Source organism: Triticum dicoccoides, chromosome 7A, assembly GCF_002162155.2.
Source record: "Triticum dicoccoides isolate Atlit2015 ecotype Zavitan chromosome 7A, WEW_v2.0, whole genome shotgun sequence".
Lineage (NCBI taxonomy): Eukaryota > Viridiplantae > Streptophyta > Magnoliopsida > Poales > Poaceae > Triticum > Triticum dicoccoides.
Window position 1 is genome coordinate 374,046,385 of NC_041392.1, and position 23,217 is coordinate 374,069,601.

Below are 23,217 nucleotides of genomic sequence, written 5' to 3' on the forward strand. Positions count from 1 at the left end.
CAAGCCCCAAGAGAACATAAGACAAGACCTCAAGTATACACCATTGGACACAAGGTGAACTCGCTCCTCTCCGAATCGTCACTTGCCACATGTGAGACATGGCTACTACCTCAAACATGTGTGCTATGCATGACCAGGAACCAAGAGGAAGCCCATGAACAAGATGGCGAGGACACCAAGCACGAGGAGCAAGAGAAGGATCTGCTCGGAAGCTTTAGCCACTGGACGATCGGACGACGCTGGAAGTCCGACGCCTGGGCACTCATCCTGCAAGCAGGGCCAGCCAATGGAAGCTACAGTCGCTAGACGTCCGAAAAGTACCGGACGTCTGACACACTCCAGCGACCGGACGTCCGACATGTACCGGACGACCGGACCCTTGTGAGCCACCGGACGTCCGGTACCTATCGGACGACCGGCGCCTGTCTGTGCACAGAGATCGGCCCGAGGCCCATGTATCCCCCACTTACCCCTTCGTGTCCCTAGACTATATATGCTCCTCCACCTCCTCCTAGTTAGGTTAGCAAAGGATTAGCTCATATTTCATGTGAGAGCTTTGCTCATCCACTTGGTTACCTTCTCTCCGAAGATAGCGCCTCCTCGGAGAAGATCCCCCAAGCGGATTCAAGACTCCTTTACGGGAAGAACCTCAAGACCTCCTCTCGGAGAAGACCGGCTACCTTTGTATCGTCCCTAGTTGATCGTGTACCGTGTGAACTCTTATGTACTCGAGGATCTAGCACATGTGTGACTATTTCTTGTTGGTTTAGTGTTTCTCTTGTGTCCCCTCATGTTTTCCCTCATTTCCCTCCTCGTGTTCTTCGTATTCTTCGCGGGATCTGCTCCTTTCGTGAAAGATCGACCGATTAGGGTTCCTACCCTACATCAGGTACGCATGCAAGCATGTTCCTTATTACTTGGTAGACCATGGCAATTTGATAAAAATTCTGTACACAATGGTAGAAACAATCAGTACACTCTTGTTCATAAGGATAAACATATTACTTTGCTTCCTATGTCTCCTGATTCCATTTTGAAAGATGATACTAATAGAGCTAATAAAGCAAAATAGGAGAAATTAAGAGTGAAAAACAGATTGTGGCAAAAGAATTTGAGCAACAAGTGAAACCTAATAATAAACCATCTAGTGTTGCTTCTGAAATTAAATTGAAAAGTGCATGTTTGCTTGCCACCAAATCCGATATTGATGAGATACATTTTAGCAAATCTGTTTGCTATGCTTTTGTGTGAAAAGAGGCATTATTTTCATTCGAGGACGTGCCTTCCTCTTTGCCTCCTGCTATTACTAACATTTTGCAGGAGTTCACTAACGTCTTTCCAGAAGACGTGCCACCCGGATTACCACCTATTCAAGGGATTGAGCATCAGATTGATTTAATTCCCGGTGCATCGCTACCCAACCATGCACCATACCGTACCAATCCATAGGAGATGAAGGAGATTATGCTTCAAGTCCTGGAGCTGCTCGATAAAGGTTACAAACGCGAATCCCTTATTCCTTGTGCTTTTCCAATTATTCTAGTGCCGAAGAAGGATGGTACATCACGTATGTGTGCTGATTGTAGAGGCATTAATAATATTACTATTCGTTATCGTCATCCTATTCCTAGGCTAGATGATATGCTTGATGATATGCTTGATGAATTGAGTGGCTCTACAATATTCTTCGGAGTTGATTTGCATAGTGGATACCATCAAAATCGTATGAAATTGGGAGATGAATGGAAAACAACATTTAAAACTAAGTTTGGTTTATATGAGTGGTTAGTCATGCCTATTGGGTTAACTAATGCACCTAATACTTTCATTAGATTAATGAACGAAGTTTTACGTGCTTTCATTGGACGATTTGTGGTAGTCTATTTTGATGATATACTAATTTATAGAAAATCTTTGAAAGAACATTTGGAACATCTACGTGTTGTTTTTATTGCTCTACGTGATGCACGTTTGTTTGGTAACCTTGGGAAGTGCACCTTTTGCACCGATCGAGTATCTTTTCTTGGATATGTTGTTACTCCACAAGGAATTGAAGTTGATAAAGGCAAGATTGAAGCTATTGAGAGTTAGCCGCAGCCCAAAACGGTCACACAAGTCAGAAGTTTTCTTGGCCTCGCCGGATTCTATAGGCGTTTTGTGAGAGATTTTAGCACCATTGTTGCACCTCTTAATGAGCTTACAAAGAAGGATGTGCCTTTATTTTTGGGGTACCGCACAGGAAGAAGCCTTCACGGTATTAAAAGATAAGTTGACACATGCTCCTTTACTCCAACTTCCTGATTTTAATAAGACTTTTGAGCTTGAATGTGATGCTAGTGGAATTGGATTAGGAGGTGTATTATTATAAGATGGCAAACCTATTGCATAATTTTTTGAAAAATTGAGTGGGCCTAGTCTGAACTATTCTACTTACGATAAAGAATTATATGCTCTTGCTAGGACTTTAGAAACATGGCAACATTATTTATGGCCTAAAGAATTTGTTATACATTCTGATCATGAATCTTTGAAACATATTAAAAGTCAAGCTATACTGAATCATAGACATGCTAAATGGGTTGAATTCATTGAGACTTTCCCTTATGTCATTAAACACAAGAAGGGTAAATAAAATGTTATTGCTGATGCATTGTCTCGTCGATATACTATGCTTTCACAACTTGACTTCAAAATATTTGGTTTGGAGACCATCAAAGATCAATATGTGCATGATGCTAATTTTAAAGATGTAATGTAGAATTGTAAAGAAGGAAGAATGTGGAACATGTTCGTTGTTAATGAAGGATTTGTGTTCCGTGCTAACAAGCTATGCATGCCAGCTAGCTCCATTCCTCTTTTGTTGCTGCAGGAGGCGCATGGAGGCGTGAAGAAGATGGTGGACGTACTTGCTACATATTTATTTTGGCCAAAGATGAGACGGGATGTTAAGCGTTTTGTTGCTCACTGGACTACATGTCAAAAAGCTAAGTCACGACTCAATCCTCATGGTTTACATGTGCCTTTGCCTGTACCTAGTGTTCCTTGGGAGGATATATCTATGGACTTTATTTTAGGTTTACCTCGAGCAAAGAAGGGGAGGGATAGAATATTTTGTTGTCGTGGATAGATTCTCAAAAATGGCACACTTTATACCATGTCATAAAAGCGATGATGTTGCCAATGTTGCTGATTTGTTCTTGCGTGAAATTATTTACTTGCATGGTGTGCCAAATACTATTGTTTAAGATCGTGATATTAAATTTCATAGCCACTTTTGGAGATGTTTATGGGCTAAGTTGGGGACTAAACTGCTTTTTAGTACTACTTGTCGCCCGCAAACTGATGGACAAACTGAAGTAGTCAATGGAACATTGTCTACTATACTTAGGGCTGTTTTGGAGAATAAGAAAATGTGGGAAGAATGCTTGCCTCATATTGATTTTTCTTAAGATGTGCTCTTTTGAAATTGTGTATGGTTTCCTACCTTGTGCACCTATTGATTTGTTGCCTCTTCCATCTTCGGAGAAGATTAATTTGATGCTAAAGAACGTGCTGAGTTGATTTTAAAAATGCATGAGTTAACTAGGGAAAACATTGAGCGTATGAATGCTAAATATAAACTTGTTGGAGATAAGGGTAGAAAACATGTTGTGTATGCACTTGGAGATCTTGTTTGGTTACATTTGTGTAAGGATAGATTTCCTAATTTGCATAAATCAAAGCTAATGCCACGTGCTGATGGTCCTTTTAATGTGTTAGAGAAAATAAATGATAATGCATATAAACTTGAGATGCCTGCAGATTTTGGGGTTAGTCCCACTTTTAGCATTGCAGATTTGAAGCCTTATTTGGGTGAGGAAGATGAGCTTCCATCAAGGACGACTTCATTTCAAGAAGGGGAGGATGATGAGGACATCAATACCATTGTTACACCCACAATCCATGCTGTTACACTTACTGGACCAATTACTAGAGCTCGCGCACGCCAATTGAATTACTAGGTACTTTCGTTTCTTGGTAATGATTCTAATGTTCATGAGAATATGATGCTGCCTAAATTGGATACATTTGTTTTGCTTACGAATGAAGGGCCTAGCTTGGAGAAGAAAGATGAACCTTGGAGAAAGTTCAAGCATGGAGATGATGGCATGCACAAGGGGAACAAGAACGGAGTTACAAGTGATGATTCCAGGACTTTGAAGCCACCATAATGAGTGCATGAAGCCTTGGATGAAATATACAAATGCCTCTTCATAAATTTTGTCCAGAGGCTATTCTAGGTGCTGCGTCACCTTATTTTTGGGCCAGGCCCATGTAATTTCAAAATACTTGATTATAGGCTATTTTTAGAGTCTGTGTGTGTGGGGAAACAAGAGTTAGGGTTGGTTTCGGACCCCTACTCCAAGGGCCACGAAATTCCCCCCTCTTTCCTCCATATATACTACCCTTAGGGCATCATTTAGACTTTGGGTTTTGTTTAGATTAAAAGTTCGCCATAGCTTCAACTTCATGTACTTCGTTTGTGTTCAACAACCAGACAAGGGCGTCACAGAACCCCACCTTGATCAATAAAGCTTTCATCTTATATCCACAATTCCAGATTGCAATCTTAGTTTCTTGCTTGTTCTTCGTTTGCTTGCGGAAATATACCTTCGTGGTCAGGTTGATCGTGTTCCCACGTGGTCAATAACTTCTCGGAGTTGGTTTAGCGATTGCTAAGGCGCGACGTCCTCGCATGTTCGTACTCGGATCATGAAAGTCTACTCCTCCGAAACGATAATCACCATCTCATCGAAAGACAGGACACTGTTTCCTCTACCAGTCATATCTGTGGTGTCGTAGAAGTGTTCCATGACATTACCAAAATTATCATCATGGAAGTGTCCACTTCTATGATGATAAATAGAGCCATAGAAATGCTTTCGTCAAGATTGACCGGCACATGGCATCCACCATAACGGGTCGCCGTTAAGCTATCGTGTTCGGGTTTCGATCCAATAACCCGTTAACCGCCCGAACCAATAAGGATTTCCACGTGTAAAATTTTCATTCGCCTTAGTATCCACGTGTCAGCTCCGCTTTGGGACAGGTGTCATCAAGCGAGTGGACAGTACGAGCCTATGGTACATCTACACATGGCTCGTCCCAACAGTGGCCCGTTTAGGTTAAAAGGCCGGGCCTATCAAAATAAGCGGGCTGGCCCATTAGCGGCCTACTTGAGTCAGGCCCATTCACAAGCATGGCCCATACAACTTACTGAGAATGGGCCCATCAAAGGCCCATTATAGATTTGACAATTTCCAGCCCATCGTCAGTTCCAGCCCATTAATGGACCGCTACGTCTTTGGGCCCAATTATGGCCCGGGCTTCTTTCTGCCTGTTAGTAGCCCATCATCAGTTCCAGCCCATTAACGGCCTGGAACTTCTTTCGGCCTTTTCTCTGCCCATTCTGCATTTGGGCCAACTTCTAGCTCATCGTGACTTTAGGCCTTTCCTCGGCCCATTTGGTAAATGGTCCAATTCCTAGCCCACTTTGTCTTTCGGCCTGTTAACAGCCCGCGCAATAGTTGGGCCTTTGACTGTGCAACCTAATTTTGGGTCCATTAGCGGCCCACGTTCTGCAGGGCACAATTTCAGCCCGACGCGACTTTTGGTCTGTTAAAAGCCTAGTTTGCAAATTGGGCCTCCTCTGGCCCAAAACACTATTGGCCTGGTACTGGCCCGTACAGTAAAAGAGGCAGACAAAATTGACATTTATTTCGGCCTGCTAGAGGCCCGCGGGCCATTTCCATTTGTACGACCCTATTGAGCTTTCAGCCTATTAATGACCTGCTAAGAGCCGTTGTTACGGTGGGCCACATCATTTGGGATCCACTAAATATTAATTTGACCGGCCCAATTAAGGACCGCTTTGACTACACATGTTTGTTCATTCGGATGGCGTCCAGGTAATGTTTGGGCGAGTTGGCCCCCATTTCAACAATATAGCATATTCAAAGAATTATCCTACTCTATATGATCGCCTCTAAAAAACATACACTTTACAATAAATATACTAAGGCATAGAAACATAGAATAATCCTACACTATACAATAAAGGAATTACAAACGATTATACCCACTGGGCATTATAGTTCGGCACCAGTGATAATAAAGCCTACAGAAACAACAAATTACATACACTAGGCAAATAAAATTCATACATCATGGACACGCATCAACAGAACTTACCATTTGAACTATAATCTCTTCAGAAAATAGGATTGGCCAGATTCAGATAGCAGAAATTTTAGTCTACAAAATCTCCAATTCCTTCGTGGTTACCTCAGTGTCTTGTTTCATTTTTTGACTCCTGGATCTAATACCTGCAAGTCCAGTCTCAACTTGTTGATTGCACGTTGAGAATCATGTACACGTTGTCTTGCCACTCTAGTTGATGCTCGAGAACATCAGCTCATTCCAATTGCAATCAATAATCATTTGGTAACGGCCATGCAGCACTGCTCGCAGATCTTTGTGTTGATGTCACTTCATTCTGAAATGTTTCTATAAGTATACATGACTAGGGCAAAAATATAGTTACAACAGTGAAGCAAGCAAGACAAACTATTTTGTACATGGCAAAACATGACTAAAAATAATGTTACACGTGATGAAGCATAAGGAGGTGATATTTTAAAAATTATAAAAATGGTAGTTTGTGCAGCCCGCATACAGAAATCTCTCTTAGCTCACCAGAGGAGCATGATGTTGGGGCCAAATCCAAAACACAGTTAGCTTACAAATTTAGACCACATGTTGCGTACAAGTAAGCAAGCAGTTCGCCATTCTGTAGCTCAATTAAAGTCTTAGGGAGCATAATGAATAGCGGAGGGATTCATACAAACCTACTACAACAATCAAAACTATGCAATCATTAGCCTAGTGTAAACTAGATTGTGAGCCTTATGCAGTAATGATGCGGAGCATCCTACGGACATCACCATATCAAGAGTCCATTTGGCAAGTGACACGTGCGACCTCTACTTCTCATACCTAAGGTGAATCTTCTCCTTTACACATGTTCACTTGACCCCTTCGACGATGGTATACTACTTGACACCCCTCTCATGTGCATGCATAGGTATTGTCGAAACTTCATGGATGACGAGGAGGAGTGCAAGCGCCAAGGAACACCTACACCATCCGCGAGGGAAGCATGGAAGAGAAAACGGAAGAAGAAGGAGCTACAAAGTCTACAGCAACTGGACGATCGGAAGCCGCCGGATGTCTGACCCTCTACAGCCGTCGGACGACCGACGAAGACCTGACGTCCGACAAGTCCCAGGCAACGCATGTCTGACGCTCACCGAAAATCCGGTGCCACCCATCCAAGCAAAACGACGGATGTCCGATGCCCTGCAGATGACCGGACCCCCGCTAGCGACCGGACGTCCGACCCTGCCTGTGCGCAGCCGGGCCTTTGGCCTTTTATCTCTCTCCCACTTACCCCTTCGTGGCTTATACTATAAATAGACCTTCCCCTCATCCTTTCTAGGGTTAGCGTTGTGATAGCTCATATTAGAGATAGAGCTACACTCATCCATATCGGATCTACTCAACGAGAGAGACTGCGGCCCCTCTACGGAGAAGATCCACCTTGGATTCAAGACCCCTCATGGGAAGATCCTCTTGTGGATTCAAGACCTCCTCCACAGAGAAGAACCGGTTACCTCTTGTATCGCCCGTTGTTGACTTTGGATCTCGTATCCCTTTGTGTTTCGAGGATCTAGCACATGTGTGATCATTCTTGTTGGTTTTAGTGTTTCTCTCGTGTTTCCCCTCGTGATTTCCCTCATTTCCCCCTCGTGTTCTTCGCGGGATCCGCTCCTTTCATGAAAGATTGGCCATGTAGGGTTCCACCCTACATCATATTGGTAACATGAGCCACGTTGATCATGATTTCGGAGCCTCCCCTCGTTGTTTTCTAGCATAATTTTGTTGTGTTCTTCCCTAAAGTCAAAAATCCCCACCAAAAATAGCCCCAATTTTTTTGTGATTTGTTGGTTTGACGAAATTTTGTTGGATTTGCTCCATCGATTTGCTTGGTTTCAAGTGGATCTAACATCTCCCCAAGTTTCCCCATCTTTCATCCACGAAATCTCATCAATTTTGACCCCAAAATTTCCATTTTCCGCCCAAAATCACGCCCCGGATCTAAAATTTCGCGTTGACCCTGACCCCCCGAACGACCGACACTTTACGGACGTCCGAAGCCCCTGGAACGACGGGACGTCCGACCTTTTCCGGATGACAGGAACCCCTAACCCGAGCCAAATTTACGGGTTTCCGAGCCCGCCCGGACGTCCGGTCCCCGGACATCTGACCTTGTCCGGACATCCGTAACCTGTAAAAACTGATTTCGCTCAAATTTTGTTTCGGCCATAACTAATTCATCCGAACTCCGATTTTGACGTTCTTTAGCTCGTTTTGAAGCTCTTAACATTACCCTTCCCAAAAAATACCACCAACATCATTTGACTCCATCAAATTTTGGAAACTTTGGCATCCTTGCCTTGGTCTTCCACCACATCATCCGCTACACCACCACCGACTTCCGCAACCTAACCAATATTGATCCCCGTCATATTAGTAGTTGCTTGAGGAGTGATTTGAGTCTCCTAAGGTGTATAGGCTAATTAGGGATGGTTGCTTCTTCATCAATCACCACCAAAACTTCGCATAGGCTTACCAACCATACACTTCCGCCACACCAATTTAACCTAATTTTGTTTGTGTTGTGAGTTGTGTCTCCTAAGGTGTTTTGGTACTTAGGGACCGTGCTTCCAACTCCGACACCGTGTATATTCCACCACCTTACCCTCCATTTCTGCAATCTCTTTGAGCTTCCGCCACCGCATCCCCGCTATCACCATTTGACATTTGAGATTTTGAGTTTGCAGTTTTTCCGTTTCCTAAGGTGTTTCGGCTACTTAGGCATGAGTCTCCATCATCTTGGTAACTCCATCAAGATCACCGCCACTCATCATCCACATGGACGGTAACCTCCATATTGGATCTACTCCACGAGAGAGATTGCGACCCTCTACGGAGAAGATCCACCTTGGATTCAAGACCCCTCATGGGAAGATCCCCTTATGGATTCAAGACCTCCTCTACGGAGAAGAACCGGTTACCTCTTGTATCGTCCATTGTTCACTTTGGATCTTGTATCCCTTTGTGTTTCGAGGATCTAGAACATGTGTGATCATTCTTGTTTGTTTTAGTGTTTCTCTCGTGTTTCCCCTAGTGATTTCCCTCGTTTTCCCCTCGTGTTCTTCGTGTTCTTCGCGGGATCCGCTCCTTTCGTGAAAGATCGGCCGTATAGGGCTCCACCCTACATCAAGTAATAGTTGGTTAATAGACTTTGAAGCTTCAGGCACATATCCCCAGAGTAATTAAATGGTAAGGGCTTTAATTATATCAAGTAATAGTTATACAAGTACCCAACATCAGGCATCGTTGTTTGGTGATGCGGAGCATCCCAATGTCATCCCCATGGACCTACCATCGTCTCACCAAGTGCCTAGAGGACCCATGACACGAGCACGTGCAAGAGCTCTCGAAACCGAGGTGACATCTCTCCTCTCACAAGTTCACTTCGATGCACATGAGACATGGCTACTACCTCATACGGACACATTGTGCAAACTCAGGTCTCAAGGAGTTAGCCATGAAGAAGCTAAGGAGCAAGGAGAATCAAAGAGGAAGATGGACATGAAGAAGAAGAGATCCGGAAGAAGCTACAGGCTCCGTATGACCGACTAGGGCCGGACGTTCGAGGATCTCCAGGCTCCGGACGTCCGACCCAGACCAGACGTCCGACACACCCACACCCGAGCCAAAACTACGGATTTCCGAAGCCACCCGGACGACTGGCGCCCTGTAACACCCCAAGTGTCATGCTACAGTAACACTTGGGGTTAAGCTAATCATTTTGCTAAACAAGTGTTTGGTCATCCTTGTCGTCTATCTCTTTCATTATTCCAGTTGAATTCAAATTCAAATTCTAAGTTAATTTCAAAATTGCTCAAACATGAAAGCTAAAATGTTCATCATGTGGCAATTTTTCTTTTGACAATTTTGGTGGTGAACCAACATTTTTGTAAAATGTCTAAATGGCCTATAATAGCTAAAACAGAAAAGCTTAAAAAAAGCAAAAGTAAAAAAAAAAGAGAAAGAGCACAGGCCACTGTGCACTGGGCCAAGTGCACAGTGCCTGGCCCGAGCCTCGGCCCACTCCAGCTAGTCCGGCCCAGCCCCTCCTCAGGTCCCCTTCTCCCCCTGTTCCCCCGACCGGGGTCGCAACAGGGGCGAGCCTCACCGGACCGCCTCGCCGTCGACAACGAGGGAGGGGATAAGAGCACCCCCTCGACGCCTCGAGTCCTCCCCCTCACCTGCCGGCACTCCAAGTTCCCCTCGCCCACTCCTCCTGCTCCTCCTGTCCTCTCCCCCTTCAGATCCACCGCTTCCGAGCGCGTCCATGGCCGCGACGCCGTGCTGACCGCGGCCACCGCTGTCCCCGCCCCTCTCCGATGAGTCCCCGAGTGCTGCCATGCCCAGCTACATCTTCTCCGACCACGGACTCAAGCTAGTCGCCCCTACAGCGCCCACCCCGTCGTCATCTTCTTCCTCGGCTCACCGTCGTCTTCTTCAATGAAAGTGCCCGCTGCAGCTCATAAACCCACCGTCGGGCCCTCGTGCGCCCTCTCGGTGAGCTCTCCCTCCTCTTCCCTCTTTCACGTAGGTCGCCTCCCTCTCTAGCTCGCTCACCGTAGCCGCCGAAGCTCAACCCCTGCCACTGAGCTCCCCACCGTCGCTACTGACGCCGTCGAGCTCAACCGAGCCCCGTATCACGCTCAGGGCCTCGCGGCGGAGCCACCCGTGCCCTTAGCTTGTCTTGCCACACCCCGCAAAGTCGTCCCCGTCGAAGCCCGATCGCCGCCGTCGCCTACCGTCGCTGCAATGGCCGTCTCCGGCCACCTCAGTCGCTCCCACCGCCACCAAACGACGCGGCATCAAACGACCATTCGAACGGACCTGGCCGCGCCCCTCCCTGTTCCCTATAGTGCGATCTCGACGAGGTCCCGAACGCCACCACCGCCACCACTCATCGCTGGCGCTGTTTCCGGTAGCTCCAGCTCCGGCGGGCCTCACGACGCGACGCGGCGGGCTCTCCCCGTTCGAACGCGCCTGCCTGCGCCCGTGTTGGCCCCTTGTAGGCGAATCCCGGTCGTCTCCAGCGTCGTGCCGCTGCGGGAGAGGTCGCCGGAGCCTTCTCCGGCGCCCTGCCGACGTGGCCGGTCAGGGCCACCCCCCTGGGTCACTGTCAGCGGGCCCCGCGGGCCCCTGTTGGCTAAGTTGACTCAGTCAACTATGCTGACTGGGCATCCCTTGTCGATGACAGGCGGGCCCTACTCGCTAATTAATTTTAGTGTAATTTAAAATGGTTAATTAACCTAATCAGCCACTAACACCCAGGGCCCATCCCCCTTAATTAGCTCTGTTTAATTAAAATGAACTCAATTATCTCTCTGTCTATGACATGTGGGTCCCACTGGACCCACAGGTCAGTTTTGACCTGGTCAGCGTGTCTGTTGACCGCTAACATCATCCCCACTCAATGCTGACGTCATTTTCCTTTTCTGTTAATTCTATTAATTTAAATAATTTCTAGAAATGCTTTAATCTTTGAAAAATCATAGCAATTAAACCGTAGCTCGGATGAAATTTTTTTCTATATGGAAGTTGCTCAGAAAAATCCAACGAATCCGAATATGTGGTCCATTCATCTGTCACATGCCCCTAGCATGCTGAACATGGGACATTCCCCCTCCGGTCATCTGTCTGACACAGGTCCGGAACCGGGAATACATTCCTGGTTGAATCCCCCCTTCACCTACATTGTGTAGCCATACGTTAGGTCACTCCCGGCATAGCATATTGCCACGTTATGCTTTGTGATGTTATGTTTGCTTTATATTTACTGTTTCTTTCCCCTCTTCTTCTCCGCTAGACCTCGAAACCGCTGCTGATGCCCCTGTGATCGACTACGTCGACGATGACCCCTCCTTGCCAGAGTAACCAGGCATGCAAACCCCCCTTGAGCATTCCGATATCGCCCATTTCTTTCCTTCTCATGCTTGCATTAGAACTGCTACTGCTTTCTGTATGATCCTACTCTGATGCATAACCTGTTTTTGTTACCTGCTTTCATACCTTACCTGGTTATTCTAAACTACTTAGTATAGGTTGGTTAGTGATACATCAGTGACCCCACCTTGTCCATGTTGCCCCTGCTTCATCATCGAAGACCCGATCAACGGGATCGAAGACCAGGCCCTGACACCGCACATCACTTTCCCCTTAGTTGCTCGACACTACTGGGTTACTATCGAGTGCCGAGGGTGAGACCTCTTCCGCACTTCTGTTGTTAACCTGTAGTGTAGCTATTCGGTCATGGTCATCGAGGGTGATTTCCTCCTTAACCACTTCTGATACGGCTCTGTCGTGCAACCCCTCAAGTGTGAACCTCGAGGGTGGATCCTCTTACGTTCACCTTGATGATTACATTGAGTGGAATTCATCGGGGGTGATTCCTTGGGGTTTCCCCTTGATGTTTGGACACCCGGATACTTGGACTTTACCCCTGTTACTTGGAAAGATGGGTCGACCCTGAGGGGTACCCGCGTGAGCTTAATTGCGAGTGATGTGGAGACGGGTTGACCTGGAGGGTGCTCGCGAGATAATTACGAGGCGTGGCCGGGCATTCTTAGCCCTTGCCGCAAGTACTCGAGATGGGGCGATGGGGTCACATCGATCGTGAGTCTCTGCTCGTTACCGCGCGTTCCTAATCCACTATGATTTGGATATTTGATCCGAGGGGACTCTGGCCTGATAGCATTAACCATCACGTGGGCATACTATGGTCGTTCTGCGTCGTAAGCATCGGCCGAAGCTTAATAGACATCAGCGACTGAGCGGCGTGCGCCGGGTTGGACTGCGTAAGCACCTGCCTTGTTGAAGGAGGTAGCTAGGTCCGCTCACCGGCCGCGTACGCAACGTGCATGAGTTCCCGGGGAGATGGCCCATGACCCCTGGGGGCATAGGTTTAGTCCGGCGTGCTGGCCTCTCTATTAAGCCTAGGTCGGGTTGTGGCGTATTGTTTGGCCGAGGCCGGGCATGACCCAGGAAAGTGTGTCCGGCCGGAGTTGATCGAGCGTGGTGGGTAAGTTGGTGCACCCCTACAGGGAAGAAAACATCTATCGGTAGCCTGTCCCATGGTAACAGACACTTGGAGTTGTATCCCGATCGATACAACTAGAACTGGATACTTGTGATGAGAAATGGATTGTGATGAGAAATGGATGGTGATGAGAAATGGATAGTATGGCTTTGGGATTGCTTTCTCGCAGGGAGTCGAGAAAGGATCTCTGGCCGAGGTTGACAACTCTACTGCTACTTTACCTTATGTTACTCTACTACCTCTTATTGTTGCAAGATGGTGGTTTCCAGAAGATGCTAGTCTTCGGTAGGCTAGGCTTTCCCCTTCCCTTCTGGCATTCTGCAGTTTAGTCCATAGATACAGCCTATTTTTCCTTTGATACATATGCATACTTAGTTTAGATCTGATGTAAGTCTTCCGAGTACTTTGGATGAGTACTCACGGCTGCTTTGCTACCTTTTCCCCCATACCCAATTGTTGCGACTAGATGATGGACCCCAGGAGCCAGACGACACCACTGATGACTAGTGCTACCCCGAGGGTGCCTACTACTACATGACGGCCGCTGACGACTTGGAGTAGTTAGGAGGCTCCCAGGCAGGAGGCCTTGCCTTTTCGATCAATGTTGCTTTTGTGCTAGCCTTCTTAAGGCAAAACTTGTCTAACTTATGTCTGTACTCAGATATTGTTGCTTCCGCTGACTCTTGTGTATTCGAGCTTATGTATTCGAGCCCTCGAGGCCCCTGGCTTGTAATATAAAGCTTGTATTATTTTAATTTGTGTCTAGAGTTGTGTTGTGATATCTTCCCGTGAGTCCTTGATCTTGACCGTACACATTTGCGTGTATGATTAGTGTACGATTGAATCGAGGGCGTCACACGCCCGGACGACCGACCCCGATCGGACGTCGACCGAAGAACACCCGAGCCGAATCTACGGACGTCTGAGGAGCATCGGACATCCGGACCCTCATGAGCCTCCGGATGACTGGTGACTCCCGGACGTACGACGCATGTGTGTTGTTATGTGTTGGGCCGCAACCCATGTACCCCCCACTTCATCCCCTTTTGCACTAAGACTATAAATAGACCTCCTATTCCTTCTAGCTAGGGTTAGCATTGGTATAGCTCATTTTAGAGATAGAGCATTGCTCATCCACATCGGATCTACTCCACGAGAGAGACCATGGCCCCTCTTAGGAGAAGATCCCTTTGGATTCAAGACCACCTTGCGGAGAAGATCATCAAGACCTCCTCACAGAGAAGGCCGTTACCTTTTGTATCATCCCTAGTTGACCATGTACCGTGTGATCTCTTATGTACTCGAGGATCTAGCACATGTGTGACTATTTCTTGTTGGTTTAGTGATTCTCTCATGTTTTCCCTTGTGTTTCCCCTCGTTTTCTCCCTTGTGTTCTTTGTGTTCATCGTGGGATCCGCTCCTTTCGTGAAAGATCGGCCCCTAGGGTTCCTACCCTACATCATCTTGGTATCTAGAGCCACATTGATCATTATTTCGGAGCCTCCCCGTTGTGTTTCTAGCCTTGTTTTGTTGTGTTCCTTCCCAATTTCGAAAATCCCCACCAAAAATAGGCTCAATTTTTTTGTGATTTGTTGGTGTGTAGATATTTTGTTGGATTTGATCCGTGTATTTTCTTTGCCTTGAGTGGATCTACCTTCCCCCTTTCCCCACCTTTTCCATCCACAAAAATCCCCCGGATTTGACATTTGTCGCCATCCCCATCATGAACCCTAGTTGTTCTTCCCGTGCCCGAAATTTTGCCCAGTCACCGGACGTTCGACCGCCTCCGGACGTTCGACGACCAGACAACCGGCCCATCCCGGATGTCCGACGCTCCCTGACGAAACTGAATTTTTTCAGTATATTCACCACCACCGCCCACTTCCGCATACGCACCCCACCAACTATACACCATCACCACTTCTGCATACCTCCACCATTGCTTACCCGTTTTGCACTCCGACACGTGTTGCCACTTCGAGTTTTGAGAATTTGAGTTGCGGTTCCGTGTCCTGTTGTGTTTCGGCTATTTAGGTACGGTTCGACATCAACATCACCGCCGCTCATCTTTGCCACAGACGCGTCATCAACAACGACCACCTCGACTACATCTTGGTATTCGTGCCACCATTTTGACACCATACCATGAGCAAGTACCGCTAAACTCACCTTGGTATTGTGATGAGGACATGACTACCTTGGATACGACCAAAAATATTGCATACATGTATATTTGTGAGGTGATTTCTAATGCAAACTATGCAATAATTTATTTATGTCATCCAGGACAAAAACACTACACAAACTTTTGTGCCATGTCTAATTGCAGGTGTATGGGACATTTGTACAATCCACAAATGAAGATAAGGGAAAAAAGAGAAGTTTAGGTGCTGTTCAAAAAGTCCTCTCATGTCACTTTTGGGTAAAGAGAAGATAGAGTCCAAGTCGCTCACGTTCTGGATTCAGATTCGTACTGCACAGACATACTTGACTCAAAACGCCAACAACATTTTCATACGGACTCCGAATTGGGTGATTCTATTTTTGTTCGAAAGTAGATTTCGTGCTCTTTCCAACACAATTGGATTCACCTTCAAATTCGTCCGGAGAGTCGAGTTATGGACGAAGTAATCTGACATTGCAGCAGAATCCGAGTCAAACTACAAGCCCAAAGGTGTTGCATCACCTCCACTTGGGCCCATGAGCCTTGTACGACCTAGGGTTAGTTTTAGGCTGCCTTGGGACGTCCTCCCACCTCCTTGGCCGCCACCCCTTGCTCCTATATAAGTAGATCCATCTAGTAGCTTTTTCCTTGGGATTAGCCATTGCAACTTCTTGTACTTCATTTGTGTCCAACGACCAGACTAAGACCGCTTTCTGATCCCCACCTTTATCAATACTTCATCTATAATCGCAATATTCAGATTGCATTATCATATTCTTGCTTGTTCTTCGATTGCGTGCAGGAATAGACCTTCATGGTCAGGCAGATCGTGCTTCCAGCATCGTCAGTAAACTCGGGAGATTGGTTTAGCGATTGCTAAGGCGCAACATTGTGCACGTTTGTAGTCGGATCGTCAAAGTAGACTTCACCAAATCGATAGTTATCATGTCATCGAAAGATCGGGACCCTCGCCTCTATCATATTGGACATATCATTCTTGCCATTACATTGATAGACAGCATAGCCTTACTCCTTTACGTCGCTTACCCATCGAGACTAGCCTTTGAGTATTTTCGGCAATGAGACTTATGCACATTAGTGATCATACTTCCCATAGCATACATACATCATTGGTGCATATATTGGTATCATCTCTTGTGTCACAAGGTTGTCATCGCATACACAATTGCTATCTTGGTTCGTGAAGCATTGCATCAGAAAAGAGCTCAAACAACAAGGAGCCAAACAAGCTTTTAAGTAAAAGGGAAAGATAAGCAAAGAGCTTTTAAGAAAGAACCATAACATCATACAACATTAAGATTGTCATACTAGATCATCTTGGATCATATCATAGAAACACCTTGCATAGAGCATACTTGGGATAGAAGTCGTTGCATTTTTGCTTACTAGGTTGTGCACAAGTCTTGTATCCACCTATTGTGAAATTGTGCTAGCGTCTCTCTAGTGTTGTGCAAGAAGAGCATTTTCATGGATTCCACATTTTGGTTCATCCTTGGTTGCACGACCCCACTTATCTTTTGCATGTGTGTTTCCGTGTACCTTATTGCTTGTCTACTTGTTGCATTGCAAACTAGTCACTAACAATTGCATCAAATTTTGTGCCACCATCCTAACCAAGCTCCACCATAAGCTTTTACTTGTGTAGGTGTGAGAAACCGACAAGAATTGGTACCAATTGTGCTATTTCCTTGTTCCACATTGGAGTGATCATTGATCAACTTTCAACTTCGGTCAAGGTACATTTGGTATAAGTTCTTCTCTTTCTCTCACACACATATTTCTCGTGGAATGATGGATAGGCCAAGTACATCTACCAACCCACTCTTCATCGGACAAGAAGACGACATGAACTCCTAGGTCACCTAGAGCCACCTCTTTGGTGCACAACATGCTTTGCATCAAGAGCAACAAGCTATGAGTGAACGCATCGACAACCTCGCCGCCGACTTGCAACTCTCCGAGCAACGTACAAGGGACTACTTTGACCACAAGCTCGATGATCACAAGCAAGAGAACGACGCAAGAATGGATGAGATTCGTGCTTTGTTTCTCAACCGCTCTTCTTCCACTTCGTCCTCATCAAGAAGGAGCCGCTCAAGTCGACACTCTGACTTCACCCTCTCCGGATGAAGTACACCGATATCAAACACTCTTCAACGTGCCGCGCACAACGTCGTCAAGCAAGCCTCAATCCTCTAGGCGACACTAACTCTCAAGAGAACCGACAACGTCAAACCCAAGAGGCTTTTGCGCTAGCACGAGAGCGACAACGACAACGCCAACATGAAGAGGAAGAGCGAGCGCGTCTACACCAAGATGCACAAGATGGCGAGGTACAACACCAAGAACAACAACTCCGGGAAGCTCAAGCACTTGAGGTGCAACGTGCCCTTCAAGATTCATGTCGATCCATAGCCAATCGAGGCTGACAAGCTCGTGACAATGAAGAAGCACTTCGCGAAGAAGCTCACGAACAACGATATCAAGCTCGTGTGCAATGTCAAGCTTGACAAGTTCCTCCACAAGCTCACCAACAACATCAGGTTCACCAAGAGCATGAAGACAATGGAAATCCTCCATGACAAGACCAACATGAGGTTGACAACCCTCATCGCCAAGAGCAACACGAGTTTGACAATCATCATTAACATGGGCGTCATCATCCCCGACCCCAGCACAATGAAGAGCAACACTACCGCAAGCTAAAATTCATCATGCCCAAGTTCAATGGAAGCAACGATCCCGAAGAGTACCTTTCATGGGCATTGAAGGTCGACAAAATCTTCCGCTTTCACAACTATGACGAAGAGAAGAAGATCGCGATGGCATCCCTTGAGTTCCAAGACTATGTCCTCATTTGGTGGGAACAAGTTATCGAGCGCCGTGAGGCAAGAGATGAACCACCCATCACTACTTGGGCGCAAATGAAGGATGTCATGAGAGCATGCTTCGTGCCTACCTACTACAACTGCAACCTCTTCCAGAAACTTCAACTACTCAAGCAAGGAGCCAAGAGAGTTGAAGAGTACTACAAGGAAACGGAGATTGCCATGATAAGAGCCAATGTCACGGAAGATGATGAGAAAACTATGACATGTTTCTTGAATGGACTCAATTATCCTATCAAGAAGATCGCCGACTTCCAGCCATACTTGAACCTCATCGAGATAGTGCATCAAGCTACCAAAGCGGAACACCATGTACAAGATGATTTCAAGTATGCCAAGTTCTCATCCAAGACATACAGCTTCTCCAACACCCAAGCTTCAACGAATCCAACACCGTCTACCAAGCCTTGTACAACCAACATCGACACGTCGAGTTCCAAGAAAACTTCGACCACTCCAAGTCATCCTACTACAAGCAACTTCAAGCCGAGAGTGTCATCATCATCAACCCCCACCGATGAGACCATCAAGACAAGTTCCTTCAAATGCTTCACGTGCGGAGGCCGAGGCCACAAGTCCTATGAGTGCACCAACAAGCGGACCATGATCCTCAATGACGACGGCAATTATGACTCAATGAGTGAAGGAGAAATGGAAGCCCATGAGCAAGTGGCCATACAACGGCAAGTGAATGATGAAGAGGAACAAGTCTTTTGCGATGAAGATTCAAGTACCGCTCTTGTTGTCTCCAAGGTCTTGACTCTTCAACATCACCAAGAAGAAGACCAACGATGCCATGTCTTTCATACTAAGGCCAGCATCAATGGAAGGTCCCCCAAGGTCATCATCGATGGAGGGAGTTGTCATAACCTCGCAAGTGAAGAACTTTGCTCCAAACTCCAATTTCCCAAGACGAAGCACCCACATCCCTACAAAGTTCAATGGCTTACCGACTCTGGCACTATCCAAGTCGAGCATCGAGTACAAGTCTCCTTACAATTGGTGCCTAGGAAGACACTTTGGAGTGCGGCATCATTCCAATGACCGTTTGCCACCTTCTTCTTGGTGCCAAATGGATCTAGGATCCGATCTCCTTAATAGACGCTCTCCCTTGCATGGGCGGGGTGTTATCCGCAAAAATACGCTGACCTTTCGTCTTCACTTGACACGTGGGAGGCGAAGTTATTTAACGCGGAGAAGCCGAGGGGAGCGACATGGAACCAATGGCCGAATACATCACTTGGAGATCGTTAAAGGAGGAACCCGCCTTGCAATGCCGAAGACAATTTGTGTGCGGAACACCTCGCTATTGAAGACTGGTTCAGGGGCTACTGAGGGAGTCCTGGACTAAGGGGTCCTCGGGTGTCCGGCCTATTATCCATGGGCCAGACTTATGGGTTGTGAAGATATGAAGGCCGAAGACTGTACCTATGTCCGGATTGGACTCTCCTTGGCGTGGAAGGCAAGCTTGGCGACCGACTATGAAGATTCCTTCTTATGTAACCGACTCTATGGAAACCCTAGATCCCCCCGGTGTCTATATAAACCGGAGGGGTTAGTCCGGAAAGGATATATTCATTACCATAGTCATACATGCTAGGCTTCTAGGGTTTAGCCATCATGATCTCGTGGTAGATCAACTCTTGTAACACCCATATTTATCAATATCAATCAAGCAGGACGTAGGGTATTACCTCCATAGAGAGGGCCCGAACTTGGGTAAACATTGTGTCCCCTGTCTCCTGGTACCATCAATCCTAGACGCATAGTTCGGGACCCCCTACCCGTGATCCGCCAGTTTTGACACCGACAATGAGCTCATCCAATAAGGTAAGGATCTCCTCTGGTTTTTTTGCCAAATTTTCATTCTAATTCGATATATGATGAATTGCTATGAGCTGCTTCTACTGCTGCTATATGATGCATTGCTATGAGCTGCTCCTGTTGCTGTTTTATGATGAATTGCTATGAGCTGCTGCTATATGATGAATTGCTATGAGCTGCGCTGCTGCTGCTATATGATGATGAGTTGCTATAAGCTGCTCCTACTACTGTTATATGATGAATTGCTATGAGCTGCTCCCACTGCTACTATTTGATGAATTTCTATGAGCTGTTGCCGGTATATGATGAATTGCTAGTTGCTGCTGTATGATGAGTTGCTAAGAGCTGCTGCTGCTATATGATGCTTTCAGGTGGTGCTGCTATATGATAATAACCAGCCACTTGGACCATCGAGTTTCTATAAATAATTGTTCTTCGTTCAAATTTAGGTCATGTCTTCACTTAAATTAGGCAATGGGATCTCTAGGGAAGACATTGACCAAAGTAGATTGTGCCAAGTAGATGGTATCTTTGTATTTTCATTTTGAGCAAATATTGATGGTTTGTTTTCCTATCATATTAATTACTACATTGGGTTCAATTTGTGATGTTTGCAAGTCAAATTAATTTTCATATGGGCACAAAATTACAAAATATAATGCACTCTAGACTTTTCACTGATTGTACCACAAATAAGCTGAAAAGGCAGGCGATGAAAAGAACTGGTTGGGTTATTATCTGGAGCTTATATTCGAAGGTGCTTATTTTCTTAGGATAACTCGAAATAACTGTCCCTGAGAAACTTGGCGAATAGAACTGACATACAAATAACATGTCATGATGATTGCAATGGAGTCCTAGTACTTTTCCCAGAATCTGACCCCTACCCGGATTCTCCCAGAATCTTTGAGCCCCATTTGGTTTAAAATCCTATCTAGTTCGGGTCTAATTAGTTAGGATTCTAGGAGAAGCCAGAGAGGGGCAAATTCTGGGACAATCCTGCAAAAGAACTGGGCCGGAGTGACCTACCATAGCACACTGTATAGGCTCACCGATGCCTCTCCTTTTTTGCGAGGTTCCATGAAATTGCCACATGCATCTTGTACTTTTCATTGTGTAACCCTATCTGCAAGTTGACACGGCTAATTTCAGATATCACTACATGATAAGACATTGCATATCCCTTGCGCATATCTAAACCACCAATTAACGATTGTGTGCGTAGCATAAACTAGCCATGACTCTGTGTGCTGGACTAGCAGGCACTCTAAGGGAGCCTAATGTAGTGCACTGGAATTCCTACATGCCACCTACAATTTTGTGTAATGTACTACCTCTCTTCCTAAATATATGTCTTTGTAGAGATTCCAGTATGGAGCACATACAGATGTATATAGATGCATTTTTGAGTGTGGATTCACTCATTTTGCTCTTTATGTAGTCTATAGTGGAATCTCTAGAAAGAGTTATTTAGGAACGAAGGGAGTATCATGTATGACGTCTACATCTCTAATTTAGCAGCCAATAGTGGAAATCATTGTCTGCACAAAGGGATTACTAGTCAAAAATCCTAGCAAAGCATGCTGGCAGGCACACAAAAATACAAGAGAGAGAGAGAGAGAGAGAGAGAGAGAGAGAGAAACTTACAAGATCATAGCAATGCCTCAGTCCAGGATCTTGGTTGGCCAAGCTGTTAGATACAAAAGAAACATCGTCCTTGTAGTTTTTACCAGCTACATAACATGTAACAGCGACCTGTTAGTATATTTGAAGTACATCGGGCAGGTGATGCTAGACGGGTTTAAAGGTGACAAGTACCTAGGCCATGGTGGGTGCTTGGCATCTTGCCAGACGGTGGGAATCAGGTTAGAAACATCAAGGGTGATGACGCTGTGCTGGCTGTCAGGTTCCGGTAAGGAGATTTAGAACTGTCGAGTAGGGTGTTTGTGGAGCGGCTCTGGTAGGGTGGATTATGGTGTGGGCGAAGAGGATATGAGGCCATGGACGAGGGTGTCGGTGAAGCTGCTCCGGTGGTTGGGTTCAGGATGGTGTCCATGATGCGGATCTGCGGCCATGGACGGGGCATCAGAAGCTGCTTCGGTAGGTTGGATGAGAGTGCGATGAAGCGGATCTGAGGCCGTGGACTTGTGCGTTGGAAGAGCGGCCCCGGTAGGGTTGAGAATGGTATATGCGAAGCTATTCTGGTAGGGTTGAGGATGGCATCGGCGAAGCTGCTCCGCTAGGGTTGAGGAAGGTGTCGGCGAAGAGGATCAAAGGCCATCGACAGGGGCGTCGGTGGGGCTGCTCCGGGGGTGTGGACAAAGCATCCCCGGTGGGGAGTACGAAGGAGCCGCTTCGGATGCGCTGTTGTAAAACCCTGGTTTTTGGCCTTTTCTTTTTCTTTTGATTTATTTGGTTTTTGCTCTGTTTTTCTTTTTGGAGTGGTTCTGTGGCCTTGCAACCTAGGAGATCATCATCATTTCTTCTCCCAAGTGGTTCATCATTCTCAAAATCATCCCAAGTGATAGAGGAAAAGGTGTCCCGTCTTTTGATGAGATGGTGGCTATCGTTTTGGACGAAGTCGACTTTGACGATCCGACTACGATTGTGTGAGGACGTCGCGCCTTAGCAATCGCTAAACCAACTCTGAGAGGTTATTAACCACACCGGAGCACGATCAACCTAACCACGAAGGTCTGTTTCCCTGCAGGCAAACAAAGAGCAAGCAAGAAACTAAGATTGCAATCTGGATATTGCGAATATAAGAGGAAAGCTTTATTAATCAAGGTGGAGTTCTGTGACGCCTTTGTTTGATCGTTGAACACAAACAAAGTATGCGAAATTGCAGCTATGGCGAACTTTAATCTAAACAAAACCCAAAGTCTAAATGATGACGTAAGGGCTGTACATATGGAGGAAGGGGGGGGGGGGGGGATGTCGTGGCCCTTGGAGGAGGGGTCCGAAACCAACCCTAACTCTTGTTTCCCCACACATACGGACTCTAAAAACTGCCTATAATTAAGTATTTCGAAAAT